The following is a 19,259-nucleotide window of genomic DNA, read 5'->3' on the forward strand; positions in this document are numbered from 1 at the left end:
AACGTCATTAACCTTTCGCATTTGTTTTAATTTGATAGTTTAATCTGATTTAAGATCCACGCATATGAGCTTAAATCTAAAAGTGGAAAGCATTTAAACCTAAAAATTTTCGACATAAGAGGGTTTGAGGAAACGAGAGGATATGACCATGAGCTTGAATACATTCTCAGCGGCAGATTACCAGCTGGATTCACTGTGAGTTGATAGCGTAAATTGTTGCTATGATATTTGGCTTATAACAATTGATTTAAGTTAAAAATACAAATATGTTTCAAAATGTTACGAGAATAAAATATATCAAGATAATCAGATAAGACTACTCTACTATTTAAGATGACAAGAAATCAATTTAAATTCAAACCACTAAAATGTATATGTTTTATATGAAGAAGCTATTCAGCTGGTTTGCACGTCCTTTTACCCAGGTCCTGTTGTTTTCCTTTACCTTTAAAGCTGAAAGTCATTGTGTTGATGTGACGTTAAATCCTACTAACAAACGTACGTAGCTGAGTAGTTTATGAGACAGTATTGCTATGTGATATTTTTCATACTATATATTACTAAGACAGTTTAAATTTAGTTTCCAGACCTAGAAGCAGCCGTAGAAGAGGATGAATTGATTCCTCCAAGTTTGAAAAACGAAATGCACTTGGTGTGCTTCGTAACGGGAACTTCGAACATAGAAACCATTAACCCAGTTCGGCTTTCACAAATCAATTACATAAAAATGTGTGTCAAACAAGAAGGGTAAATAAACGTTTGCTTTAATAATATATCGTTAGAAAATCTTTTTTCTGTGTTAAAATGATATTGGCAATCGTATGATTCAACTATGATTGTTTGGAGTAAATATAAATAAGCTATTTCTCTAAAGATGCTTCATATATATTACAACGATGAATTGTTTTGCGGACAAAAACTTCATTTAAATGATATTGTACAGACTGAGTACTTGTTTTACAAAAATATGTCGGTTTAAATATTCAGTGTTTAAAATTTATTGTAAAATGACCACTTTTTGTTGACTTTTTATTTTCGTTTACGATTTCATCTTTGCTGGTCTTTCCAAACAAGTAACCAAACTGTTGTCTGTCTTGATGTACGATGATTTTAAGAAACAAACAAAAAAATAGACTAACTAAAGAGTCAATGTCAAGTATCAATTCTTGTGCAAGTAACCACTGATATATCTATATGATCACTGATACTGATTCTTCAACAATGCAAATTATGCTGATTAATATAAACGGTTAAACACAATTTGCATTCATTTTCTTCTAAAAGGTTTACCAATGGTTGTTGTTGTAACAAAATTACAAGAATTCAGTGAAAAAATATTTGAAGATGCAAACCAAGTTTATAGATGTTTGGAGGCTCATGATGCTATACAGAAAGTGTCAGACTTCTTTGGAATACAGAAGAAATATATTTTCCCAATGGTGAATTACATAAATGACGACGAAATTAAAGAAGGCAAGGACAGGCTAGCACTGCAAGCTTTAGACGCAATGGTTAGACTGACAAATGACTATCTAGAAATGCATATAGGTATATGTAATATATGTTGGGAGTGACTGCATTTTAATATTTTGTCAAGTGCGATATTTATAGTTTTATTTATATATTGTTTTGCCATATTTTCTCATCGTTTATTTCATTTCCTGCATACACTAAGTATAAGTACGTTTCGCTATGGATATATATTGAATAACTGCAGCGAAAAGCGACATAAGATCTAAATTACGCATCCTTTAACTGCAACGCATTGTTATTCTCCTCTATGACACAGAAGTTTTACGAAGACTGCCACCACGTATAATATGCTTTACAGTATAATTACATCCTTTTATCTTCGAGTTGTTATGTGAAATATTTATATAAAGCAATCGTTAAAATTTCATATTCTCTATCGTAAACACGGATGAAGTTCTGAAGAAATAATGTCACACGTTCTTAAGAACAACATTACACTTTTACATAATACCATTTTATAACTTTAGCAATAGTATAATGTTTTTCGGATGAAATATTGTGCATGATTTTGCTAAATTTCTGTTATGTGAAAAGGAGTGCCAATAAATACTGTAGAGACCGATACGCTGGTCTTGTCCCATGGAGCTTAAGTGATATGTCCGTACTAAAACATAAACTCTTTGTAATGACATCATTGTATAATTTCAGAGACATTGTCTTCAAGCTATTTTCTAATGAAGTATTGAAATTATAACTAAAAAATCTAAATCATAACCTGCAATATTTCTTGATTTGCTATACACTGAGTATCCCTTCAACTAAGCTTTTGTAGTAGTCCTTTCGAAATAAAATAAATAATACCCTGATATCCCGAAAATAAGCCGGTTTCGAAAATAAACCGGTCTCGAAAATAAGCCACCACTTCACTACAGGCAAAAAAGGCTTATAAATATGCCGCAATCAAAAATAAGTCGTCCAGTTTTTTGTATCAGTTATAGTATCAATGACTTTGTTAGGACACCATATGAGACAGCAAAAGTTACGCACATGTACATTGCAGATTTATTTCCACATGTAATAGCAATAAAACATACTTTGGAACAAAAACACTTAAAACAATGCAATGTGTGCTGATATTTAAAACCCTGGACAAATTGAAACTTTAAAAGCAAAAACAAAAACCTGTCTCAAACACTTCTTGTCACGTCAGTTCTACAAATTAACATGACCGGTATTTATAACACAATGCAGTGTTTATCACGTATTGTTTAAGTTATTCATACCCGTTGGCCGATTAAATCATAGGTGTATTTGTTTGTTAGGCCGGACAAAACTTTTTAATGGGTAATTATCTGTTAGCATTGAATTATTTTTATTAAGAAATTGTAACAAATTGTAACAAAACTGTATGTCAGAAGAATAAATATTTACCGACGTCCATGTTTTTATTAAAAGGCAAAATATATGACATCCATAACTTCAATATTTCGCAACTCGAAAATTCGCTGGTTTTTTTAAACCGTTACTGAATATATGTACTCAAAAGTTCGCCGGACTCAAAATTAAGCCGGTCTCGATAATAAGCCACCAAATCCTTACGAAAATTTAAAATAAGCCGCGGCTGTTTTTCGGGATTTCGGTGTATATTGTATAAATCATGTTACAGAAAAAACTGCTTAAACAGTTAACAAACCCATTGGTTCTTCGCCTTTGTTGAAAATTCCGAATGTGTTCACAACAAATGTGCATTTTTCCTTTAAGAAAATACAAAAAGAGTTGAAGGTGACTGTTGGGCAGAGCGAGCGAACAAGCTACATATTCCGGTAAGATGTCTATATTGGAAATTCAAAAATTCAACATTTGCTGCTCTAAGAATATCTATTGATCACCTAAGTTTTGCAACGAAGCCCGTGCATATCTGTATATGTGAAAGCGAGTACAAGCAGAGAGATGTTTTGTAGTACATTTTTGCTCTTGTTTAAAATGACACCACACACTAGATTTTAGTGCAACTACTTTAACTTGCATGTATCTATATGCCTTTCCTTGTATGTTACTCCATCTTTGCAAAATTGAATCTTTCAGTTGATTTTACCAGGCGTTCTCTTGGAATCATTGTATTAATGTATGTATATAATATAACTTCATAAATTAAGTACAACTTTACGATGTCAGTCACAATTAATAAATAATTTATAGCAAGAGAGTGCTTTGACACTATTTATGCACGATTTGCTATTTAGTATTTCAATTTTAATATGCCTTTAATCTAAAACATTAGATAAAATACAGTAGCGCGCTTTCTTGGTAGCAACAAAATCTTTGACGTCACCGCACGTAAACGTGAAGTCATTCTAGTGTTAGCGTTTTTAGCAGGGACAAGCATATTAAAATTGATTATAAGCTAATCTAGAGTTATATTCCTTTTATTTATCGCGAAAGTCATATTTCAATAAATTTGCGCTCTAGCACCTTCAATTATCATCAAACAAAATCAAAGCATGTAGATGTCGTTTAATCGTTGGTAATATTTAAGAAATTGGTTGAGTGTTATACATGTAGTCCTTGAAACTTTTTAAAAGTGGCATACTTACTCACGTTGAATGTTCTCATGTACTTTCATTTATTATCAGTTGTAAGCTCTTTCTCAAATTGCTTAATTATTGGTCAGATCAGATCAGCGGAGTCATTCTAGAGTCAATTGGCAAATGCTTATTCAAAATTTATAGTTAAGTATATGTTAACTTGAACAATCTCATTTCCTCATCAATCCTGACGATATATTTGTACTGTTTTAATACCTCTAATATGTCTGGAAAGCGTGATATTGAACTACATCCAAACAGTTGTATTGATCAAGAAAATAATTTTTGCAATATGTAACCTGCATATCTGCACGAGACTATATCATGCATGGCATGTCAATGACTCAACCACTAGTCCAGTCTGACGACACATTTGTTCTTTCTTCGTGATCTCTGTCAAGTATGGCCTTTGGCGAGGTTAATGCTTCTCATTCTCTGTAACTGATATATTATTTATTGGGAGGTTACTCGAATACAACAACTCGTGTTTGTACAAAATTCATACTTTTATGTTTGATGCTGGTGTATTTAATTTTAGTTATAAAAATGGTAGTCAGGTGTACGGTATAGGACTGTCACAACCATTGTGAAAGAATATTGATAGATTTGATTTACAGTTCACTGATTCTTGCTGCAGAGACTTAAAGCCGAGAAGCATGCTGTGCTTACTAAGCTAGGAAAAGAAATGGCTGAGCTAGGCGATAATACACTACGTATCCTATGTGTTGGAGCAGTAAATAGTGGGAAAACGAGTTTCGTTGATTCCATTTTATCGACCTTAAGAGATGAGATATACTCAAAAGCATCAGGAGGGTACGCAACAGGCGGAAAATCAAAGCACGGCAATACTGGGTCCACAACTGAGGAGGTATGTTAAAACGTTTGACGATTGATTTGTGAAATTGACCCTGTTGATGCAGATATTCTACTATATTGCGATATCTTGTAACTGATGGCAAAATTGTTTTTTAAAAGTTTCAGATGTATCGATTAAAATACAAACAGATGGTGGAAGAGGAAGATAAACTGTGCAGTAGTAATGTATTTATCGGGGATTTACCTGGTTTTCAAGAAAATTTGGGTATACAGTTGGAAGCCGTCAAATATGTAGTTCAGGGTCATATACCAAAAAGATACAAAGTAAATATTAATAGTTTTTATGTTGTTAAAACATTCAATGAATACAATCTTTACAAAATGTAGAAAGTCAATTGGTCAGTGTTAACGTACAAAAATACGTTGGTAATAGAAATTATGTTGCAATGAAATCATGCTCGTAAATGACATGCGAAAGATTCATGTTGAGATATTTTCTGGTTCTTCGGGATAATGGAGTTATTCAGTATCCTTCCAATACATTTCCGCTCAAGCCAGCGCTAGGAGGCATATACGGTGTTGCACTTTCCAGTACCTCTCACTCATACACAGAATAAATTGAACCGAGATTTATCATTTTGCTTAGAATAATTCTATTCTTCCAAAGGATCTTCTCATAGATTTTATTAATTATTAAAAACCGTGAAAAGGCTCCCCGATCTTGGATTTAGTGTTGTTATATTTTCTGGTCATTTGGGAACATTGAGTTCATTCAATATCTATATTATAGACTTTCGCTTTAGTCAGTGTTATGTGTCTCATGACCAGACAGAAAAGATCAAACCGAGTTTGTTATTATTTTGCTTTGTCGCATTCTACGCTTCTAATGGAACTACTTATATATCATTTAAATATTTTTTGCCTCAGGATATTCTTATTAAGGAAATGTAATAAAACGGATGCAATTGTGTTTCGTTTACCAAAGTAAGTAACTTAGATTCGTGTTTGTAAACTTTTAGATTAAATACGGAATAAACAGGGATTCTGACAAATTCAAGAAGCGCCCCGAAAAGAAAGACAAGGTGAACTGTGTTTGTTTCGTTTTTGACATTTCTAAGCCTGCTGACGAACTGCCAGGTAAAATACAGAAAACATTCGACAAACTTCAATGTTGGCTCAATGAAAAAAGTATGTAATATTTAATAAAAATCAGTTATTTTCAAATTTATTTTCAATGACACTCACACTGCTTGTGGAAAATACCTTGTATTATATTATTCCTGTATCCTACACTTATCGAAATATGCAGATAATTTCATACAAGTGCGCGATTATATTATTATTATTATTATTATTATACCAGATTTATATAGCGCCTTTTTTATGATCAATTTCACGTTCAAAGGCGCTTTACATAGTTCAAATGCAGCCACACAGGGCGCATAATTCATCCTCTACTAGTACAGACACAGAGCGATCTGACCAGAGGGACAGAGTGAGACAAAGCCCCCACGACAGAGAGCTCAGAAATCAGATACAGGCTTGTCCGGCTAACTTAGACTAGCTCGTTGCGAATAGACAGCCTGGTTCTTTAACGTGCCCAGTGTATAGCACACAGAAACTCGCACTGAAAACCTTATAAATCAGTCTATTCAAGAACACAAAATTTTGTTTAAACGCGTTTATTTCTTTTTAGTACATTTTTCTATTTACATACTAATTTCTTTCTATCTTTTGTCGGCGTGTGAAGTATTTATAGTATGCTTTATCAGAATATAGCCCTCTCATAATATAGATAAAAATAATATTATTCCTAAATTATTTACAGAGATTCCGTTCATTGTCATTCTGACTAAAGCTGACCTGTTGAACGCCGCTGTAGGTGAAGGGAAGTATCAGGTATTTGAAAACAACACTTTAAAAGAAAATAAAGACAAACTCATAAAGATGTTTGACTTCAAGCAAAACAAAATGTTCCCAGTTGTTAACTATATACATGAAGAAACAGTGGTACCGGAGAGTGACGCTTTACTTATAGGTAAGCAGAAGTAAATATGTTTGTAATAACCGAATGAAGAGAACGTCATACATTTACATTTTCGAAGCAGTAATTTTTGTTCATGGTTAAAAGGTAATAACGTCAGCTTTATTATTAACTTTGAATACTATGGGCTCTGGAAACTGAGAGTTTCTCCACATTTTTGTTTAAATTAATTTTGATTAATGATCGATTTCTCGTTTTTCAGCGGCTCTAAAGGAAATTCTGAAACTTGGAAAAGACTATTTTGAGGATTCGGATGATAAAGATACTGATGAAAGTGATAACGAAGAAAAGGGATCAGAGGATTGCGAGACAAACACAGCCAATAGCTAGTTCAGTGACATATTCGAAAACGTCTAATGAGATAATTCCTAATCTTAAAATGACGAAACTTAGATAAATGCATATAAGTCTATACTTCTGAAGTATCTCAAATGAAAACATGAATTTAAGTCCGGAATAGAAGGATTTTACCCAGGCATTATATTCCCTATTGATACAACGATTTGATCAAAGAGACGTGTTTTATGTATAAAATCGCGAATGGTTTACATCCCAACTATATTTATGAAATGTGCTTGCGAATACCCCAAGCATATGATACTTCATTCACTTTGCGATCAAAAACTAGCATGAATTCGTTTATACTAAATACGCACAAAGAATTGTTTAAGTGTAGTATATGCTATAGTCTTATCCAGTTATTTTGAACTGTTTACCTTTAGAAGTTAAATATGCTCGTTCATTACAATGCTTTAAATCATCATGTTCCAACTGCATGGAAATTTCATGAAACATTTCCTTTTTGTTTTTAGATATGTATCTGTTTTATGATTGTATATACAAGCCTTTTTCAATGTAATCATGTTTATTATGCTTTATGTTTTATATAATCATGAATATTCTTTAAAAAGGTCTCCATGGAAGATTAGCACCAGCTAAAAGGTCCACCCTCTATAGAACTTATTAAACTTACTTACATAAGTGTACAGAAAAGAAAAGTTTTAAAGGATAATTGACTGTTTCTGACCAAGTTATCTGATGAAGTTTAGTATTTTTTAATCCTTAACGTAGTACATCTATGAAATTATATTGGTCCAGAATTCGATTGGCAAAAATTTACCTTTAAGGATATTACAGCTGTACTTATATTTGAGGGCAACTGACAAAATAGAAATAGATCTAGCTGAAAACCTCTAAAATGAAAAGACAACTTTATACAATCTAAATGATATACAACATTGCAAATAATGCCAAGAGAGAAAGAGAGAGAAAGGGAGCATATTTCAGAAGTGATTAGTTAGGTGTGATCATGCTATTAACACTATTCTGTTTACAAGTATAAATGATTAAAATCTCATTGTCTTGTAATAATGTGTGTGTATATGAAAATTAAATAAATAATAAATGAACAGATTGACTGGTATACCGTCGTCCTTTCTCGTAAATGAGCTTTTATAAAGATTTATCTTGGTGTCATACGCATTTCATTTGCAGTGTAACAGTGTAAAAAAATAAACGTACACGACCAAACATAATACATGACAATTACCCATTGAAATAGTCCGCAGATAAGATCCATGAGCACAGATTTACTTGTCATAAATTAGATGAGACGAATAATTAAAAATTGTTCAAAATTAAGGTTAAAGTGTCCAGTGTTTAAACGACGTAGGGTTCAAATACAGAATAAACAAAAGCTGTCCAGTGACAGCGCGCACGACAACTTGAAGTCCTTTCAGCTAATGTTAGCTCACGATCTAAAGTTTGCGCAATTACTTCTAACATGAAAAAAGAGCTTGGTTTACCAGTATGCAAGCCATACTTGTGAAACTTGCCTTGTGAAACCATCTCATGATTACAAAGATGTGAAGAGAATCTGTAAACATTTTGTAAACTAGTTTTAGAGAAACATGCTTGCATGCGAAATTCAAAACTTTCAAACTGTCTATGTCGAAAAGGGTACAAATTAAACATAATAACAGCACTAGTCTTACAACTTGTCATGTGATACTAACTCATGATGTCACAGACATGTGTGAAGTTTAAAATCATTTAGACAAGAAGTACAAGTAAAATTTAGATGCAGAGCATCAAGTCTCCGGAGAGCTGTCGGCTAATATTTTGAAGATTGTATTGGAAAAAATGCTAATAAAGCTATAACTGCTATTGCGGTACATTGCATGCCGTTGATAGGGTGAAAAACGTCAAATCCTTGATGAAAAATACCCCAAAGCCGTTACCCTCTTACCATCTTAATCTGTTTTCTTTGTTTACAAAACCCACGCTAAGCCTCGTTCTGAAACCCATGCGCCAGCATCCTCACGAATAAGAACAGAAATCTGTGATGACAAATATTTTTCACATTTTCAAATAATGAATGCAAAAGATTTCTTGTAACCGAAACATTTCAACAATTTATATGATATATCTTCTAATGAAAGGTGAATAGTTTTATAATAAAGTAAATAAAGATCACGAAATTAATAGCCTGTCTTACAGGTTAAAGGTCAGTATTAAATTTTGTCTCATATAAAAAACTTTAGGTCGTCTTTACGTATCTTTATAAAACATCACTTTTCCTACACCTATTTTTCATGAAAGTTGTATCATATATTTACGACAAAATGAAAATAAAATAGGGTAGTGAAATGCCAGTCTACCCTAAATATGGCGCATATTTGCTCTTGTCCGCACAATAAACCCCTACTTTCGGTTTCGATCTGCAAAACTTGCGAAGTGGGATGTATAGATATGAAATCCGTCTCAATTCATGCAGAATGTATTCTAGCAGTAACAAAGTGTAATTAAAGCACTCGTTCTAAACAAATCTGCGCTAGAAATTGGAAAATTAGAATGTATTTACTATGGACTTCTTTCGACCGAATAACTGACCTTATTCCTACAGACAATTACGCCCTTAGACTGTGGTACTCCCCTTTTCTTACATGCGCTCATGTAGCTAAATATACGCAGCGTGACGAAGACATAGGTTAAGACTCAGCCAGTCATTGCTCGCTGGAAATCTTTAGCAGTCGTTGGTTAGTTTATTTATAGTGATAAGTTCATTATACACTTTTCATATTTTCCTAAAAGTCCTATCTTTTGAAATAATAAAAATCTTAATATGCAGTTTTCAGCTCCTACTTCCTTTATGTAAGCATTTCAATAACTGCCTTGTATTTCTATTATTTACAATATCACGTTTTCATTGTCACATTTTAATGACTTCTCTATACCAGTGGCAAAATCCTAAAGCGTATCAAATATAGCCGCCGGTTGCTACCGGCGACTAATAGAGATTTTCAGCTTGCTTCGACGCGTACTGCGGACCACGGACTGCGGACTTACTTTAGGGGTTTTCTCAAACTGTATATAAGTTTGTTATGCATAACTGAACAGTGGCATATTTAGCATCAGTTTCTAATGCTGTAATACTGTTTCCATTTAAGATATCTGAGAAAAGACAGTTATAAGATTTATTAATTTCCATTTTATTGTATATATAAATTACCGATATATTTTACAAGCATTCTTAACAGCGTGGGCGATTTAAAAAAAAAATATCCTTTTACCATTTATACCCTTTTCTGGTTAATGTATCTATTCAAATCTTTCGACTACCGTTTTTATAAACAAGACATCGCAAACATGTGTTCTTTTTTATTTGAAGTGCAGCAACTTGCTGTCAATTTTGTGAGGTTCTAGCCAGTATTTACTAGCAGTGAAAACGGCTGTTGATTCAACGACCAACATACCATGTTATCCAGGATCTGAACCAATAATCACCTGATGAGGAGACAGACACTCTTCCCCTGCACCGTAAGAGGTTCACCTATTTTAGATCAGGCGACGCCTATTCCTAGGAAAACAGAAAAATGTGTTACAAGTTATTACTCAGTTGAATATTTGATATCAAAGAATGTATATAGTGATTTTGGAAATATGGAGTTTCGTACTATTGCCACTTGAGTCGCTGTAATGCTATTGTACAACGCACAATTTTGAATATGAACGATACGATGCGTGACATTTTAATGCACCGCGGTAAAAAAATGTCGCATCTGGTATTATACATGTATATTCTTAACCATTGTAAACCTTTTATACGGTACTGAATTCATTCAGTTTTCCCAGTCACCTTATCATTATATACATGATGGCTACATTATGATTTTTTAGACCAATATATACCTAGTGTTTTCATGAGTTTAAATCTTTGTCCAAGTTCCCTGAAGCAGAGAAGCGTTTGGTAAATAATGATAAAATGCTAGTCTCGACTACTAAGCTGGTTGTATCAAATGACCACACAGAATTACTCAAATGGTGTCATTGGAGTTGGCTAATCCAAAAATATAATTTCGTTGATAATTCTATGCATGTACTAGCCATAAAACATTTTTGGAATATGATTGAAATTTTATCCTTGGACGCTTCCCAGGCCAAGTGTTCACAAAGCAATTTTCTGTCTCAGCTGGGTTTTAGATTAAACTTTGGACAGCTAGTTTTAATGGTACATAAAGATTAAATTCCAGTTGAGACTTACAATCCATACTGAATAGTCACTTGAAAATAGTTATGAATTTAAAACGTTTTTAACATGCAATTCTGATATCAGATTATGAAAATACGAAGTGGTTATTTCGTTTTTCATGCTGATACATAAATAATTCAGGATGGTTTCACCTAATTACGGTAATTTATCGGATATCGTTTCGACGGGGATGAAAGATACATGTATGAGAACTTACTGTATGTTTAGACAGTGTTGAACTAAATTATTCAAGATATTTAATTAAAACTTCTATTTTATGAAAACTTAGATACAATTATCAAAATTAATGAAAAACAATGGCCTTTTTCGTACAGAAGTCTACGAGAACACAGTACTTATACTATGCAAAAATTAAACGGACGTTCATTTTATTCAGAATGTTTACTTTTTCACAATAATATTTTGTACTGCTTTTGTTTCTTATTTTGTTGCTAGAAAAGAAAAACAAGTCTAGGAATCCGTATGGAGGGTTACAAATTAAAGCCAGGAATCGCCGTTGTCTTCAAATCCATGTTTCAAGTCGTATTTGTTTAATGCATGAACATATTAAGGTAAAGTATTGTCGTATATAATAGTACAGTGGGTTCGAAGCTTCACATGTCGTGTCGTTTGAGTCGTGCGGACGATAAGTTACGTAAAAAATGTCTGAAAATATCATTTATTTTATTTGTCGGGTTTAACGTCGCACCGACACAATTATAGGTCATATGGCGACTTTTCAGCTTTGATGGTGGAGGAAGACCCCAGGTGCCTCTCCGTACATTATTTCATCACGAGCGGCCATCTGGGTAGAACCACCCACCTTTCGTAAGCCAGCTGGATGGCTTCCTCACATGAAGAATTCAACGCCCCGAGTGAGGCTCGAACCCACATTGATGAGGGGCAAGTGATGATTTGAAGTCAGCGACCTTAACCACTCGGCCACGGAGGTCCCCTCAAAATATCAAAACAAAATGCTAAAGCATACGGATATTTGAAGAACCTGCTAAAGGCAGGTAAAATGCGGAAGAGAATTTAGCTGATTCTAGAGGCATCCTACATGTAGACATTTATCGAGCCGATTTGTTACAATATGTCATAAATTAAAATTGTCTATATAGTAATAGAATATGACATCTGAAAATTGCGATTCTGTGTGTTAAATGTAGCCTGTTCACTATCCATATATTTTCAAACGTATGTATTGTATTAACAGATAATTATATCACAATACACTAATTTCTACAGCGAAGGCAAAAGTTACTACACATATAGGTAAAAGAAACATATATATCATAGGCATGTTTTCTTTCTTACGAACCTTTAAATATTTTGAGAAAACCCCTACTGTTAGTACGCAGTCCGCTGTCCACAGTCCGCGTCAAAGTAAGTTGAAAATCTCTAATAAGGAATGACTTGCTTACAAGAAAATATTTTTTTAAATAATGACTGACATAAATTCGACAAAATAAAAATGATGTAACCTGTCCTGTTAGGTCACCTCTAATTGTCAAATGCATGTGTGATGTTCAGAAATAATTGGCCGAGTAGTTTTGGAGAAATCCGCTTACAAACAAAATGTACTTAACGCCGACGATAGCCTGGCTCCCTGGCTGCATGGTTATCTTTTATATAAATACTGCAAGCCAAATAAGAAAATCTTAAGCCTCTAAAATAGCACATGTTATCTGATGGCTGAACCTATGTTCGGAGCCAGGGGCAATAAAAATGTCAATGTAGAAACAACCTACTGGAGTTACTTTCCTCTTAATGAATAAACATATATATATGTAAATAAGAACATAGGGACGGGAGCCAGTCTACGCCGACGAATGCGCGGCAACAAAAGCACTCCAATTAAAAAAGAACAAATAGTCGAGCAATGAAGGATAGGATCAATTAAATGTGAAAAAGTAAATACGAGTTACTAAAAAATATAGCTTGTCCATATAAAGCCACATAAGAAAACTGAAATCATATCCAGAATTGAAAACCGAGCCAGCTTTGAGTTAGATATTCAAATATAAAAAACGAATATCTAGCAGAGGTGAATATCCATGTAGCTCTGAGTTAGGTATTCAAATTACCTAAGACGAATATTCAGCTCGAGGTGAATACACAGATAGCTCTGAGTTTGGGTATTCAAATTACCTAAGACGAATATTCAGCTCAAGGTGAATACACAGATAGCTCTGAGTTTGGGTACATCTTGAACCCGACACAACGGAACGTACATGTAAAACATGGCTTTTGAAACTATCAACATTACTATTTTTCTAAAAATTGCATTACAATACCAGACAATCTGCTCGTGCAATTATATAATATCATAATAAAAAGCTGCCGACAATATAAAATATGTTTGATTAAATAATAAAAATACTTAAATTTACATACAACTGTGAACCGACATTGTTTCAAACTAGATTTAGCTGTTTCCATATCTTTAGTTGTATTCTACAGTTTGAATGGAATAACTGTATCGTAGCTGATAAGAGGTAAAAATTATTTTCAATTATTTTAGTTTCATTAACTGCCTTTTTAGTTCAAAGCACGAGTATTCGAGAGAAAAGTCTACCGTAAGTTGATAACCACTCCACTGCGTATAGTTCACTAATAGTTCAAATAACGCAATTCATAGCAAACACACGTCTTAAACAATGACCACTTTCTATTATCAAATATACAAAAGAAAATAAATAGAGCGTTCAACATTTGTTTTACATGTAAAGCAGATCCATAATCATGCAGAGATAGTCTAGACAGATTTTTATGCCTACTACAAAAGTGTATAAACAAATACATGTATACTATGTGCATCTCTGCCTTGTCTTCAAGAAAAGAAGGACAAGAGGATCTTAACAATCTAAATGTTTTTATTTTATCTTTATAATTTGAACTTGAATATATGTATGACGCATTGAATCGTGAATGGTAGCAGCTTTGTTTGGCATAAAAAGCATAAAGCTTAACGAATTTAAGAAAGCATCGTACAAGACTAACTTAACTGAAAATCTGCTAGTCAGTTTAAGCGAAAAAAAATCATTCAAAATTATTTCTAATTTTTGCTCTAGTGACCCCTTAAGGATATGAGAGGATCTTACAATGATGTTACAGACAAGTTACGAACAATCCACCGAGTGGTCCTTCAGATAAAGTCGTTTAAAGATATTTCTATTTTTAGATCTAGTACCATATGAAGGTAGACAAATGCTCGCCAATCCATTTGACAAAAATAAAATAATATTTACACTCTTCGTAATAATACCTATTTTGATATACAGTTTTGTCTTTTAGAAATTTCCTAATTAACCTATGTTATTTTTCTCTGTTAAATATCATTGTATACAACCTGTGTTAATCTCCCAGTCACCTCATCATGTTTGTCTCTAAGTGCTGACGATATGTTCCACTTTTGTTTGTAGTTTCTTTTCAAAAAAGAAGCTAAAATGAAAAAGAAACTAAGCTTTTGTTGACCAAGTGCTGTCCAGCTTGTATGTAAAACGGTTGCAAATAGGTTTGACTAGAAATTTGATACGTTTGACCATTTTTTCATGCCTAAATTTTAGTGAAGAGGTTTGTTTTGATCTGTTATATTTCAGCATTAATGATTTGATTTTTTGCAGTTTCTGCAGTCTTCAGAATACATCATACCAATTTTAGTTTACAGTTTATAGGCAAGCTATCAGATGTTTATCATTTGTATTTCCATAACACCTTGTTACAATTCATCAGTCTAACTTAGGTCGTTTCTAAAAGCTACAGAAATTTAAGGATGCACAGCAAGTTTAACACAACATACCTGCAATCTTTTTAAAATTACCCGCCCTTTTAACACTAAAGGTAGGAAGGCAGGTTATTTTGCCGTCATCATATAACGTATTATAGTCACTGTTTCAAATAACCTATTACTCTTTGATTCAAATAATCCGTAACAGTGTTTCTTCCCAATGAATTGCGGTTGTAATTTGCAATAGCTATACTAAAACAATTGCATCTTTGTTGGGGTCTTTTGCATCTTTAAGATGTCGGAGATAATATCACTTGTGCTATGTTAGAGTCGAACAAAATCACAATTGCCCAAAATTAATGATATAACAGTTCTTAATAGCCAAAACGTTACGGCGTTTTCAGTTGCTTTAAAATAAGTGTCTACTAGTAATAGTTATCTGAAACATTTTACAATGTTAATTTGTTTTTCTAAATTTTCTGTTTATTTTTAAATACAATTTAGTGATTGAATAATGAAAGAAAATAATTTAAAGTCAGGTTTAAAATATCATTATACACTAAATGCAAAGACCATTGAATAACAACCAGCTTAATATCTTTTAGTCATGTCTACTTCGTTTAGCAAGTAAGAACTATGAGCCTGGGTTAATTCTCATGATCTTGACACTTTTGCCGAAGTAAATAATTCTTTTTTATAAATTTGATATTAAATATTGTTTTGATTTTGTGGTTATTGTTTTTAAAATTATTTTCTTTTTTCGTTTGTCACGACAAACATTCTTTTGACAACACATTGAAAACAAAATTCACATGAAATCTTAAATCAGTGTTTTATCGTTCCTCAAATTTGCTATTTCATATGTAAATCTGTAATATCTGAGAAGTTATGTAAGATGCATAAATGTTTATTTACTATTATTAAAACTGATGGACAGATGGACAATTATAGTAAATACCATCTTCAATTGTACTGAAAACATTTAGAATTTTTGGAAAGACGATGGAACTCTAAAACGAGACGTGGAAGACGAAGTAAAACTCTTACAGCAAATGGAAATAACTAGAAATGTCAATCCGATGTACAAGAAAATAACCTCTGCATGGTCTATGATGAATATGTGTAACATTGCATAATTTGAAATTGTTCACATGAGCAGAGCTTCAATACCTGTTTTTATTGTAGTGCCATCCTTAAATGTTGATCTTTCAATCAGATGTTACGACACTTAACTTATCGGGCTATTGACAGATTGTCAATTGAAAATTAATTTTGACTGCCGATTCGGAAGTAATTTTGTCTATCAGCCAATTGTTAACATAATATTACTTTGAAGAAACACACCTTCATATCTCATGTCCGTCTAGTATAACATAAAAAAGTGGAAAACCACAGGTCGTCAAACACAAAATAAACGAAAATGTTGCAGGCTCGGTTTTTTTAAACCTGTTCGTAAACGTCAGTGGGGATGGAAGCAACGATCCATGCCCCCTAAACTCTTACTATACTAAAATCTTGTAAAATCCATAAAGTAAATTTAGTTAACTCTGTGAGACATTTTCTGTTGTTATTTATTTATTTTTTTTTTTTTATTTTCTTTTTGAAAACTTTCGTGTCATAATAGTATAATTTATGATGTTATATGTGTGTATTTTTGTATCATATGTTAATTTAGGGAACAGTTAACTTACGTTGTCAGTCTTTGGTTCTCCCTATCTGATCACTCCCACACATCTCCTTCAACAATGTCAATAATGAGCCCGCGCTCACTAAGCATTTTTACACTTATGTCTCACTTACCGTAAAGATCCAACGTTACAAGTCTTCCACGGATGACTCGCTTCCAGAAGTGTGCATTTTTTTGCAGGTGAGCTATCCATAGAGGACGCATTTCACGAGATGAGTCAAAGGCCTAAACTTTGTGTAGTTGGTCAAGTGCGACATATTTGAGATTCTATGACAGCAGTTTAGAACATCACATAACAGACGATAAAAATTGAGCAAACTTAATCAATAATTTCCAACAATATTTCAACACTTGAGTGGGCTACTAGAAGCCCTGCAGACATCTTGTCTGAAACGAAAATATTATAGATCTAATGCGAGTACCTGGGATCTATTATCAAAAGGTTTTTTAGACTAGGTACAAAATCAAAAAGTATGTCGTTGTCAAAATTATTGACCATTATACAATGGAGGTATGCCAATCATACTGCAACAGCGGCGGCGTAATTTCTTCAAATCTGCAATTTGTAAAAGTTTTTTTAAGAATATTTTTCTTCTTTAGAAATGGTTTAGTTTCCTGTCTACGAACCGCAGCGGTGCTGCAGTGCTTACGTATCTGTCTTTCAGCAAGTTCAGGATTGGCTCTCCGACCGGGCTTTCACAAAGACTATATGAAAATAGTTGTATAATCTTCTTCTATCTCGCTTATTATATAAGACTGGTCAGCCCGATATCTGTATAGCATGACCTGGTCAAACATAACAGTACATGTGCATATATTATAATCAAACCACACATTTATTTTACCGATTTGTGAAAAACAGGATGCAGAATCCCGGTGTTTTAAATAATTTTAAAAATTAAGTTAGCAAACGGAACAGATATCTGAAAATACAAAATCTTTAACTAATAACGGTTGTTAGAGAATATGCAAGTGAGCAACGTCCCGTAAAATGCACATATGTGAGGAATTGTGATGCGTTAACAAAAGTTAATATGCGAGCTTTGTTACCTCTGGAGTATTCCGCTTGTAGTGATAATTTAAATGCAGTTGTATAGAGTTTCATTGAATGCCTAAGATTTGAATATTTTATGTAAATTCTATTTGATATATTTGCAGCCATTTTCTCAGAAAAGGTCATTTCACTTGATGTTTGCTTTTATCGATGGTCTAAAAAAATTTCAGCCTTTTAAAATGAAAAAAATAACTACAGGCAAGAAGTATTAACTGTAATCCCGCGACACAACAGTTAAACTATTGTTGTTTCCCACAAGACAGATATAGATAAGTTTTATAAGTTTCTCTTCTTATTAATAAAGTAGCATAAGAATTCTCCACTTGAAACATTTATTACATTGATAAAAATATAATAGGTCTATATAATTAAAGTAAAGATAGCTCTGCTATATGTTCATTAATTGTATGTGTTGTTTATGTAATATTCTTATATGACTAACAATGCCTTAATCATCACAACGATGTAATGTTGACGTCACGTCGATGTAATATTTAGCGCCATGTTTACATCAAGAAACAGCGCTTACAAATTTGATCAAATGTTTTACTTAATAGCATGTTTAAAACGAAATGTCACGTTGAACAACTGTCTTGATTTATTTACACATATATTAAGTTGGTGATCCGCTTTGCAGAATAATTCACCATCTTTTGCGCCCAAACTGAACTCTTCCGCAAGTTATATTACCACTTCCAGTCCTGGAGTGCATAAACAAAGAGCGTGATGACCTAACAGTTGGTGCCATGCATGCGCGAAGAAACTGTTCTGTCATATTTGATCTAAATTTTACAATAAAAGTCATATTAGAATCGATATAATTTATAACAAAACGACGCTTTAACACTATTTACACACTCGTGTCATTATACGTCGTTCGAAATAATTCACCCGGGCTGCGCCCTCATGAAATTAGTACGCCCGGCGTATAACCGCCCATCGTGTATAAATAGGGATAAAGCATAGTTTTGCTATAAATTATGTCTTAAGTAAAAAACGCTCGACATTTATTTATACAATGTATTAATATCATATTTCTTTCATACTAATCAGTTTGAATTCAATAAAATGCTAATTTGTGAACTATAAATCATCGAAAATATGTAGGTTATAAAATGCAATCAAAACTTTACATAACAAAAACTATTGATAGGGATACGATGCCTCTTAACAGTTATTATATACATGTACATGTATTAAAGAACAGCAAACTATTTTAATATAAAAGTAATTATTAGTACAATGACGAAGTGATTTAAATTACGAGACAAACATTTATTAAAATGCCACAAAACGTCTAAATTTATATCATGGAATACAAATATTTAATCTAAAAGTA

This window comes from Mercenaria mercenaria, chromosome 1 (assembly GCF_021730395.1).
Source record: "Mercenaria mercenaria strain notata chromosome 1, MADL_Memer_1, whole genome shotgun sequence".
Lineage (NCBI taxonomy): Eukaryota > Metazoa > Mollusca > Bivalvia > Venerida > Veneridae > Mercenaria > Mercenaria mercenaria.